Here is a 12,781-nt window from a genome sequence, read left to right as displayed (position 1 = left end):
GTTCCCTTTCCCAAACTAAAACCCGATCAGATACACAAACACACACATGCACACAACTAAAGACTGAATGTGGGGGCACTTACCAAACAGACATTAAGTTCAGAAAACACAAGAAGAGCTCATATAAAATTCCCCATAACCACAACAGTGGCACCTCGGCTTTGCTTTTCCTACATTACAGTAGAACGTCAGTACCCTCGGTTCAAACATGACATCAGAGCAATATTGGCTACGCTCACACTGCAGGTCTTGTTACCCTGCAGAGATACAATACGTTTGTCTCGTTTTATTCATATAAGACCACCATTCGACACCAACATTAACATGCCCTAAAGTTACCTGCATGTGCAGAAGATGTGGTGTTTACAGAGGTAATTAGGTGTGCTATACACATCATCATGTGTTGTTGTTGTTCAAACTATCTCAATCAATTTAATTGCTATGTCATCAGACAGAGAGCCTGTCTGATCTCTGGCAGCAGCAGAATTCATCATGGCCAGCATTCCTTACGCCACCCTACATCCGGGGAGCAAGCAACACCATGACAATGTTGTTCTTTGGACTGACTAGTTTTACCAACCGTGTTTGCAGTGTTGGTTACGTCCTTTGTTTACATTTGATTTTGCTGCATCCTGCCTCCTCCAGGACAGAATTGGTATGTTTGTTTAATTTTGATGATGTGAAAGTCTGCTGAAATGCAACGTGGCTCTTTAGATCAAGTCTGTAAGAGACAAATCGATTTATCTGGTTACACCTGCAGAGAGAGTGAGAGAGAGTTTAAGGCGCAGACTACGTCAGACAATTTCTCGAGATGTATACTATGACAGCAACTGGTATACTGTAGGTCAAGGAAGTTGTAAGCGGAAGGCCTCCCATACATAACATTTCATTACTATCCCTAATTCTTGTAAAAACATTGACAAGGAAAATGTGGGCATCGCAAACAGTGCCACCAAAGTTAAGCCAACTTCAGCAGCCATTTATTTTAGGCACAAAAATCCTCATGGGGTGTTTAACCTTTGGTTATAATAACCAAATGTGGTTTATTGATGCACTGAGCGCCACCCAGTGTTTTGTGACACTTGATGTATTTTAGGTTGCAGTACAGTAACGGTAACAGCTAGACTATTGTGCGTCTGACCAGTGTGAACAGTCACACCGGTTTGAGCCCTGGGTTGAATTCTTGAGCTCAAGAGAATTTTACAAATAACCATAATAATTTGAAGTTAAACACCTCATTGGCTGAAGCCTAAATCTGCAGAGGAACCCTGTTTTTTATTTGCCATGTATAAAATAATTTCAATGCGTTTAGCGTCTCCTCCTGCAGACTTCAAGATGATAGTCACTGGAGTGTGCAGCTAAGCTAAGCAGAGGGCAACCATCAGAGCTTTAATTGTAGTAGTAGTAAAACTCACTGTAGTCACATCCTGTTCTATACTTCCTCATGTTGTGTCACAAACCTTCCTGTGTAAAGTAAGTCTGTGTCTTAAATTTGCTGTTGGGAATGAGGGAGTGAATATGAGAAACAGAGGGGTGGGGGAGGGAGATAGAGGAAAAAAGACTTTCACTTCATTTGAGGTCGCCACAACAGAGGTCTGTGTGGTGGTCACCCCCAATGACCCTCCTCCCCCTTGGGAGTAAGGGCTGGGGACGAAGGGTTTGAGCCCAGGACCTAATGCTTGGTCTGAACTGCTTTGTCCACCTGACAGAAAGAGAGAACCGTGTAAAAAGTGAAAATAAAAGAGAACAGAAAAAAATCCATTTTGCAGATTTACCTCATCTCTGATTTTTACGACCTATTGATATTCACTGTTGCTGGTGCTGTAATTCACTTACTTCACATGCATACCACCTGGGTACTCAGACCACATCCTGTTCAGTCCCTGGCAGGCTGCTAGATGAGAATTGCCTCCTACATTTTTTTCTGGTTTTAAAACCCTTTAACCTAATCTTTACCTCCTGTTTACTGCATTAAATCCAAAATGTAATAGATCGACATCATTTCCACTGCAGTTTCACTAAGTAATAGCCTCACAGTGATGTTTTACAATATCAAATCGTTTGTATTATGAATTAGACAACATTACAAATTATGTTTTCTTTTTGCATTGACCTTTTGTAAGGTATGTATCACTTTGGCTGTCTCTTTGTGTTTGTTCTTTTTTTTTTTTTTGATCACGGAATCTATCTATTGTGTACTCCCAAACGCAAGATTTTCAACATTTTAACAGCAACATTTAATATCCTATTTATTTAAATAAGCAGGTACAAAGTACAACTTGGAGTCATAATAGAATTAGTGCTGTTTTAAAAATGAAAAAAAAAATATTATTTTGTTATTTTTTGACAGCCCCAACAAAGACATAGGAAATGATACATAGAGATAAGCTAAGTCACAGAAGTTATAAATGAAGGCAACAAAGATGATTTCCCAAAATCATTACTGTGTAATTTCACTTCCATTGATTAGTTGTTTGTGACTTCTGTTATATTTTTGCTATGTTGATAAAGTGACGGTCCAATTATAAGATGAGTTAATTTCCTAATTCAATTTAATAACCCTCTATAGGCCCAGGCGGCATCTATGGTTGAAAGCTTAGTCACACATTTTTTGGTCATTAGGTGCAGTTTAGATTCTTAGCAACTGAATTCTCTCCATGCAGGAAGTGGTCCTCAGATCATGGCACTTCTTGCTCTTCTCAGCTCCTCTTCACACATTGGTCAGAGCTGCATATAGTTTGTTTTGCAAGTGCTATTCATTGTTATTAGGTGTAATTTTGCAGCAGAGGAAATCATTTCATAAAGTTAAGTCAATACTGCAAGATAATCGAAACGATAAACCTGGCATGTTTCCTGATGTGTTGTGTTTCTCTCAAAGACAAGCAGAGATAGAGTTGACCCAGAGGAATGTTGAATGCTACAAGTGGAAAAGCTGTTAGAAACACATGTTCAAATACTTTTTCACCCCTATTTATCATCATCCACTGGTTACAGAAATACTCCAGTTAATATTAATAATTAATTAAAAAAATTCTAAGACTGGAAGAAGAAAACTGTCTCTTTGACTGAAATGTAGATGACTAAGTATCTTCTAAATCTACTGAACTACCAGTTCACTTCTATTATGTCATATTAGATCAGATAACTCAGAATTACAAATTAGTGGTTGCAATCAGATAACTGTGGTCTTAATTGGGGAAGAGCGAGAGAGAGAGAGATACGCATCAGTAGCATTTAGCATTTTTCCATTTGCCTCGTAGTCCTGAAGGGTTTGTAGACAGGCAGTTGTGTGTTTGGTGTGTGTGTGTGTTTGTGCATGTAAGTATCTTGTTGCCTTAAAGCGGGTCAAATTAGGGATAGAGTTCATCACAAGTGGGTCAGCTAGTGTCACCAGGGAATCTTGCCACTTCCCTGCTCTTGAGGGCCTGAAGCAGCAAAAAGAGAAAAAACAAAACATATAGTCTTCAGTAATGCTTAATTTTTATATTGTTGTAGACTGATGGACTGGTTTGTAAGTTTTCTCTGTTTGCATGTCATTTGTGACATTTCTCATGGGTCCATTCAGTTCACTGTGCTGTTGACTTGCATTAAACAGGACAAAATGTTCAATAAACCAGGGCAGTGTTAAGGTTTATAGGAGGGGTCACCGGCTATATTTGAATTTTTCCGGATAGACATCTTGGAGGCAGGACACTCAAATCAAATCATCCAAAAATCACATTTTTGTCTAATATTATTATTTGATTTGGTTTATTTTGAAATCTTGTCGTACTTACCCTGCTCCAGTCCTTCAAGTAGACAATGCTTTGGGGAAGGAATCATCAGTAATAATGTCTTACTAATATTATAATTTAATTACATGAACTTCTTCATCTTTCAGCTGCTCTCTTCAGGGGTGACATTGGCGGGTCATCTGTAATGACATGAATTATTGTTCAATCATTAAATTTTTAGACTTTTCCAAATTTTAGTCAAAGATGGGTCCAGAACTAAAAACTGGGCCTTAGTATGGACCAAATGTATGAATCCTTAAGTGCTGAATTATGTTACTCATTTTAGTAGTGTGAACTGCATATGCAAAAATGAGAAGAAGAAATTAAGCTGGGTTTCTTTCAGCATGAAATAATTGATCTGTTATAGCTTTGATTGGATTTTTTAGACAGACCTTAATGCGCTTTATTGTTACGATTCACTTAAACAATTTGGTGTTGGATGATGCAGATCAGTTTAACCAGCTGACTACAGTAATGCACACATCAAGAGTTCCCCTGTTAGTTGTTTTAAAGAAACCATGGACACTGTGAATAGCTTAACTCTAATGGTTAGCTTCTTTGTTAGCAGGTGCTGTTCCATATGTTAGTCATAGCATCTGTCTGTGATATGACCCAACAGGAAAAGACGGTTTCCACGGTGACAACTAAACCACTATCCCATCCCCCACGGCCTTTATAGACGGAAATGCATTAGTTACTATTTCTGCTGACTCGATGAGAAACTATTGTTTCGACACACTTAAACCCAGATGTCGCTTCTCATGTTAACTCCTGTGTAACTCCTCCATGTTTTTTCCTGGCTGCCTGTTGGCATATTTTACTCTAAAAAGAAATAATGCTACTGTACCTGTACGTTGGGATATTCAACGTGTGTGCTGTGAATAAGTTCGGCCTCTGCACACAGATTCTTGTTGTCTGCGTTTGACTCGGCTTTGCTGTCAGCAGCAGCAGGTGGCCACTGTGTTGTGCACAAGGATTAATTCATGTTCTGCAGTCACCTTGGTCCAAGGCAGTGGCAGGAGTGTTGTGTAATACAGCATGCATGCCACCATCCTTTACTCTGAGGCCACACTGATGGATTCTCTGTTACCAGAGAAGCCAAAAGTGGATTTACAAAGAGTTGTTACTCAATTTTCTCTGCCTTCATCAAAAAAGGAAGGTTTACCCTTGGCTCATAAACCTCATTTGCTTGTTTTTTTAATCTCGTCCAGTTAACTGAAATTCATAATATTTTGATCTTTGGTTCTTGCCATAATCATTTTGAGCCTACAAAACAAACATAACCTAATGTATATAATATTGATAAAGGGAAGGAGGTGAACACATTTTAAAGAGGAACGTTTTTTTCCTCTTTTATAATAATGTGCACGGAATAAAATAAAATGCTGGAGTAAAGTTCTGGTGGAATTGGCCAAAAATCTATACATGGAGAACAAAGGAATCCAAAAGTTTGTATGAAACTCTGAGCTAAAGATTCCACCTGGTTGATTAGTAGCATTTGCATTTTCTGCATTAGAAAATACATTAGCATTAGCATTTTCTGGTAGCATTAAGAACAGAACAATTTTGTTGTGGTTGAAGCTTGTCTGCATTTCAATTTTAACTCCAACTGTAAAGGCAAATAAATGGAACTTGTGAATTTTTCTAACAAGAAATAAATCACAAATTACATCAGGGTGTGACTGCACTCCTTTGGCAAACATTACCTAAGAGTTTTTTTTTCTCAATAAAGAAGGAAGCATGTGCCTGTAAATTTTGATGTAGAAGAGGGCAGAATGGACGTGTTCCTGCTGTGGCAGCTCTGTGCTCCCAGCTAGAAAAACCCATCTGGTTAGGGTTCCCCCAGAGTAATGAGGCTAACACTCCATTTTAGGCCTACATACATCTATCTCTGGGGCTTGTCTTTAACCCAACAGCTCTTCAAAAGGTTTCGGGCTGTGTGTTTTGGTGACTCAGAGTGCAGTTGTTTTGGCCCTGTGACCCAGTTGTGTTGATAAGCATACAATATCAACTATTTCTCTGAGCTGATGGACTGCAGTACAACAGGCCCATTGTTTTTTTTTTTCTTTTTTTACTCCCTTGGTGTGTGCGTGCATGTCTGCGTGCTGCAGTTAATCTGCCAGAGGCTGGGATGTGGGTCATTGTGGCTGAATCTGTTAGGAGAATTTGAGCATCAAAATACTGCACTCTATACTTTATTTACTGTATGTGGGAATCCAAACAGAAGGAAACGGTTTTGTTGTTTAAGTCATTGTGGTGTAGCCAGGAAACTATGATGAACTCGCCTTCTTTAAACGGGATTCCCAGAGCAGTGGGGATGGAGGCAAAGATAAAATCCTGAAACTTTTTTAATAAAGCCAGTTTGAAAGGAGGATTGTGTGTCTGTGTTTTTGTGTCTAAATGCTATTGATGTTATGACAGAGCTGGGAAAATGAAATATCAATAGTGCTGGCTGTGTGAGGAAATGTGATTAAAATGCTACAGCGATGTGTGTTGATGCTGGTTGAATTACATGTTTATATTTACATCTTTCTCCGCTGATTGATTTTGCAATTTAAAGCAGTAAAAGTACTAAGTATTTGTTTTTTTTTTAACAAAACCTTTGATGTCAGGCTAAACCACCTATGCTAGTCAAGTAGCATTACATATCTAGACTAATGAAAACTAAGTCTGCAGGCTAAACAACAGCCTCAAGGATAGTGATGACAACAAAAGACTGACACAGAGATACGGTTCAGTAGACAAATAGATGGCTTGGTTTACAGTGTAAACTAAAATAGTAAAATGTTTTTTAATACAAAAACAACATATGTAAAAACAGATTCCTTTCATCAGAGACAGGAAGTACATGTACTTACTCTAATGTACTATTACAGTGTAATTTACAGTCAAAGAAGAAGCTTTATTAGTCATTGTTCATATACGGATACAAACACATTAAAATAATTACTCTTCATTCAGCCCGTCCCTTAGGAGCAGTTGGTGCTTTTCAGCAACTCCCAGGGAGCAAGGTGGTTATTGGTGCTTGCTTAACAACCCAGCCCACGCTTTCTAATTTTTACAAACATCTGTGTTACCCTGGTATGAGCCACAAATGTGTTTTCTGGTTACTATTTTTTGTAAATTTAAAATTTAGGCCTTGGATTTACTTACTTGCTACGTGATTGTTGCCCTGAACCCCCCCCCCTCCACCCCCCCTCTGAAATTTATGCAAAAGGTCTAGGCTGCATAATTGGTCTAAATTATGTCAGTGATTTTAATTTTAATTTTAAGTCCATCTGCAATTAAGGTGTTGTGTCCATGTTGGGATCAAAAATTTGCCACACATGACTTTTGACTACTTCTTTTACATTAATCCCAAATCTGAGCAGAACAAACTGTGTGTGAACTGTGAGAGTGATTTATCTTTTTTGTTTTGTAAGTGACAGTGATTGACAGTGACAGATGATTTTAGTCTTCTAAACAAAACATTAAGTCCCAGAGAGTGTTATTGTTTTTTTTCTCGTTCCAGACCGGAACATATACCTATAATTATCGTTATATCATTTATACACTAAAGCCTCACAGAAACTACTTTGTTGTTGAGATGCACAGAAAACATCTCAGACACACTGTGCTCATCTTCTCTAACCAAAGAAATGGATAACTTTACTGACGCAAATAAATAAATAAATATACTCTATATAGATATACAATAAACAGTATTTGTTTTTAGATGTATGCCATAATACAATATTTTATGTTCTATCTATCGATGTTTTTCTTCCTTTCTTAAAACCGATTCTCTCTAACTCGCGTCAAGCTCTTTTATTCCTTTATATTTCACACTCTTTTTTCTTCCCATAAAAAAAATCTAAAATTCCTTACTGTAATCAGGTGTGTTGCTACACTTTTTGCAGATTAAATGCAGATTGTGTTTAATCCACATTTTGCCACCACATTGCAAAAGCAAAAGATTGCATGCTGGGTAGAATTACTAGGAAGTATTACTAGGAAGTATGTCCTGAATTGGTATTGTTGCTTGAAGCTCTTGAGCTCACAGCAGGGTGTATGCATACAGCTCTTTTTGATCCTGTAGCTGGCCAGACATGGAAGAGCAGGAAAATGCAGAAGAAAGAACAAATTGTAAGTCACCTAGTGTCACCAGGACACAGACACGAGACGGAAAGTTTTGAGCTAAATCTGTTCTATGTAATCACAGGACACAGAGGAGGGAAGGTAATAAGTGTGTCTCCGGGAGTGTATTGTCATCCCTATCATTCCTGTTACCACCATTCTCTGCTGCCTGCTGCTCTGTTTCCTTTCCTCTACTTTCTATAAACAGGAAGCAGATCTCTCTCCTTCTCTGTGTGACTCTCTCGTTTTATCTGTCCCTTCAGTTCTTGGCTCCGTCGTCCCTCCCTGCATCCCTCAGTGAGCACATACAATATATCTACAAAGTGTCAGCTTCCCATAGTACATCCCTGTTATGGGAAGCAAAATAAGCTGTGGTAGTAGTCACTTCATTCAGGAAAAATGTGACAAAGTGGCTGTCTTGAGTTTTTAGACCTGCTGTCTCTTACCTATTTTCTCCTCGCTATTCCTGGTATTCCTGTTTTTGCACTCCTGGCTTCCTCTGGATAGACTTGACAAATGGTGAACTATGCTCCCCGTTGCCTCTGAAAGTGTTGTTGTCATGTTTTCTTGCCTTTCCTCTAGTCTCTATATAGCAAGGGTGTTGATGTCATTGTGTTCATGGGGTGCTCTTGGCCCTTTAGGGTCTTCCTTTCTCGCACCAATGGAGGCAGGAGGTGTTTGACAGATGTCCAAGGCAGTGCTTTAAACAAGTGGCAGGGAGGTGCAGTTGGCACAGCACCGGCTTTGTTTTTTGCTAATACCAAGAATGTCCTCCTTGGACTCCCTCTGATGCAACATGCACAACAAACAGAGTCCCTTTAGACAAACAGAAACCATGGAAATGAACCACAAACACACGGCACACATATGCTCATCAGGACAATTTTATTTGTAAATATTAAAATAGAATAGTGAGATAAGAATGGCTTGTGGACATTGTTATTGCTTTAATGAGTATTTGAACGACTGTGTGCCCATGATCATTTGCAGCAGCTCTGACTCTGATGTTTGTGAATGTCCCATAAATATTGTCAGTACGTCCATGCTTTCAACAGCCATGTGGAAACACCACCATTTTTTGACCATATGTATTACTGAGATATAGCACTTAACCTGTGGCTGACATGCAGCACTTAAGAGTGTTTATGTTTTGGTCAAAGATGTCAATGACAATATTAACTACAGACACTGGCACAAAGTATAATGAGCAGGTCCACCAGCAGAGACTTTAATGGGTCTGGAGGACGCAGCCTGCACGACAAATTTTGGTACCTAGCTGTATAGGTGAAGTCAGATTAATAAGGAGGTATGTCGGAATGTTTCTGTGCTGGAGCCTGACACATTTGACTCTCCGTGGTCCTCCTCTGCAGCTAGAGGCAGTAAACAGTTTAGTGCTCTGCTGTGGATGATTGCTCACACGAGTTCGAGAACTGAAAAGTGGGGATTTGACTATCTGCTAGTTTTAGTTCAGTCCATATCTCTCTCTAAATTGTCCAGAACAAAGGTTGTTTGATGGCTGCTCAACCTTATTAGACTCCAGACCTGCCATGGAGCCTTGAAGATATGTGTTTGCCGGCAAGGATATTAACAACAGGATAAGTTAAGTGATATCTTCCTTCTAAGAGAATACATGCTTACTTGGAAATTTCGTCATTAGTTTGTCCCTGAGCTCATCGTCACCTCTGCCTTTGTTTGTCTGTCTAAGATTGTAGTAGTTTGGATTTACTGCAGGAATTACAGTGACGCAGACAGAATAGAAAATGCCCTGTGTGGGAGAGTGTGAGACTGTGTGGATTGATAGCAGGGAGTGTTCATTAGGGTCATGCATACAGGCCGGAGGAGGGAGGAATGATCAGGACCAAGCCTTTTGGCTGCTGTGCTGCATTCCCGGCGTTGATTTTTACTTGGTCCCAGCTGGAATGAGGAGAATTAAAGGGATATGACTAACACTGCAACATGCAACAGCCTAAGATAACAAACTTTGGTGTTTCTCGTCTGTCATTCACAAAAACAGCCAACAGACATTACTTAGAAATCAAGACAAAACTGAAACAGTCAGTATATCAAAAAGGATAAAGTGCAGTGGCAAGGTCAGTTTAACATAGAAGACCATTTTCTGAATTATTTAATCCAAGGGTCTGACAGACTCCACCAAATCTTCTCATCCAATACTTGAGGTTGGCTTATTGTGACTTAATGAAAAATGAGTGAGTACAAAGCTAACACAGAGTTGTGGTTTGTTGAGCAAGGACCAAAACTCCCTTAGCACACTAAAGCTACAATATAGTGTTTAATCCATAACGTATTCCAGTGATTAACCCTTCAGATGTGTGGGTGTATGCAGAAAATAAATTAGAATAAATACTTGCAGTGAAGAAATCCACAGAGCTACATTGGTAACTGAAAGTGTGAAGTTAAAATTAAATGAGCTGAACCACTGCGAGTTCAGTAAAAGCAACACTGAAGCAACAAACTAATGAAAAACCCCTTTTGAAAGGAAAGATCACTGATGTGATGAAAGTGTCAAGGCCACAGAGTGGCAGAGAAGGTGAATTGACAGTGCGATGGACAAGCAGCTCCACTCTGTGCTTGTGTTTTTTTTAAAGATTATGTCCTGCAGTCTCAAGACATCTTGTAAATATGCTGTTTTAATATAGCGTTAATGCAAACTGTAAAGTCTTCTGGCTCAACAGGTAATGTGGGTGCTGTTGGTTTTACAATTGTAATATCTTGTTGACCTCATTACCAGGATTGTAGTAGAATATGCATTGAGCCATCATTTTTAATAAAATAAAAATGTGTAATCAGGACAAAGTAAACAATAAGGAGGAATCAAACCTGATTTGTTTTAAATCTATTTTATCAATTAAAACACAAATAATAAAAAACAAATCCAGTCCCAGAAATCAGTGAAAGTTGGGAAGTTCTAAGGCAGGTGTCGTTCGAAAGGAGATCTCATTTTAAAGAAAGACACATTTTAGCATATTTTACTGTAGTTATACAGTAAAATATGCTAAGATATGTCTTTCAGGCGTCAACACCAGTTAAAATGATTGAGGTTTTACACCCGGTGTTGGATGACTGTAGGAGAAAGTAAGCTAGCCTTCAGTGATCATTACACAAAAACAAGTTACCTTGTTCCCTGTGGATTCTTACACAAACATCGTGGTTCAAAGTGGTCTCCTACATAGAATTGCTCATACACAGTGTATAAAAATAGGTTTTATTCTTGGCTGCGGAAACCAAGAAATCACACTTTTCAGGTGAGTCTCGGCTGCTCGAAGCCTCAGTAAATCTTGCACAGTGTTCCTTTTAATAGTATGACAGTAGTTAGGGAAAAATACAACACATAAAACCAGGCTCTACAGTTTATTTCCCCTGTGGCAAATATCAGAGACATCTGGACTTCTTACTCCTCGTGGTCGCCTCTGGACTTTTTCCATCTCATCACACTGCACTTGTGCATGGACAAGAGCAGGAAAAGAACAGAAGACGAGCTTCTGCTCAGCAGACTGCGACAATCTGAGGTTGTTATTAGCCCTGCAGTGTTGTTTGTGGTTGTGGAGGTTTATTTTGTAATTGTCAGGGGAATCGTGAGTATTTTTAGAAGCTCCTGCTTGTCCTGTCTGCAATTGGAAGATAGATTACATTGCACTCAAACATTGTGGAGGTGTGTGAAAGATGAAGAAATGAGAAAAGAGACAGTTTGACACATCTTGTGTGTGTGTGCCAAAAAGAAAAGAGCAATGGAGAAGAGGGGAATGATGATTCACCCTGGAAGAGACATGGGAAAGACAAAGAGACATCTTAGGTGGCCAGGACCTTTCACATACCAGTGCATACCTGCACTACTGCACTGCAGCCTCCTCACACACACTAATGCAGGAGTGTTTGGTCTGGCAGGAGATTTATCATACGGCTCTCTTCTAAGACAAGCTCCTAATTCACGCACACACCTATACACTGGCTGGAAGTATGAAGTCCCAACAGACATGAATGATGACTTGGTGTTAAAGTAGGCCAAGGACCAGATTGAAGGACACACTCACGCACACACTGAGTCATAGTCGCTCTCATCTTCGTTCTCTGTGGATTTGTCAAAAATAGCAGATTAATCCAGTGAAATGAGCAGTTCTGAGAATCCGCCAGTTGTCCATTCCTGTTTCCCTCCCCTGGTTTCATTCCTCTGCACTCTGCCCCCCTTTTTTATCTTGCTCTTAGGCTGGCATGTTGCCTTAGGCTATGTTTAACCGCAGGATGTGGAAGGAAAGCAGGATGATGAGATTTAAAATACAATACCTTCAAACAGCAACACCAACAAATGTGTAGTTGACAGACAGCTTTGGAAAGTGAGCTCAGATACATCTGATGATGCATTTCCACTGACACCGGGGAGTGTTGGCACAGCATGAAACATGGCTGCTGACATTGTGACTCTGATTGTGTGATAATAGCAGAGAGATAAGTGTTATTATTGTGCATGCAAAAGCCGGGAAATTCATTTAAGGCCTTTGAGCGACAGCATCTCCCTTGTCTTCCTGTGGTTGCTTTGTGGCTTTACTTCCCTACGGTGCAGTCTCCAGTCAGCTTGGGGAAAATGCCACACTACCCCACGTACTGTATTCATGAGAGAAAATATATGTTCATATGAAGTATTTATGCATACAAACACAAACGCGAGGGGTAAATTCAACGACAGATGGTGTGTTTGAGATTTTATTATTTACACACTGTATTTGCCTAAACAGCATTTTCTGGACGAGCTTGCCCAGAGCTAGCACAGGTGCACTTTTTTTGACCACTTTGTGCAAAACACAGCATGCTCATAAAGCTTAATGTTAAATTTGATGACATTAACAGTCATCAAACAGTTTGAAGTAACCTTTGATCTC

General features: G+C 39.5%; 1 protein-coding gene across 2 annotated transcripts in view; it reads left to right on the top strand.

Moving 5' to 3' along the window:
- LOC103388572 (polypeptide N-acetylgalactosaminyltransferase 1) overlaps positions 1–12,781 on the top strand; it is a 42,036-nt gene that overhangs the window by 3,684 nt on the left and 25,571 nt on the right. The gene's annotated exons all lie outside the window — the stretch shown is intronic.

Source organism: Cynoglossus semilaevis, chromosome 13 (genome assembly GCF_000523025.1).
Source record: "Cynoglossus semilaevis isolate Cse_v1.0 chromosome 13, Cse_v1.0, whole genome shotgun sequence".
NCBI lineage: Eukaryota > Metazoa > Chordata > Actinopteri > Pleuronectiformes > Cynoglossidae > Cynoglossus > Cynoglossus semilaevis.
Note: the sequence above shows the minus strand (reverse complement) of the source record. Positions and strands in the feature narration are given on the sequence as shown.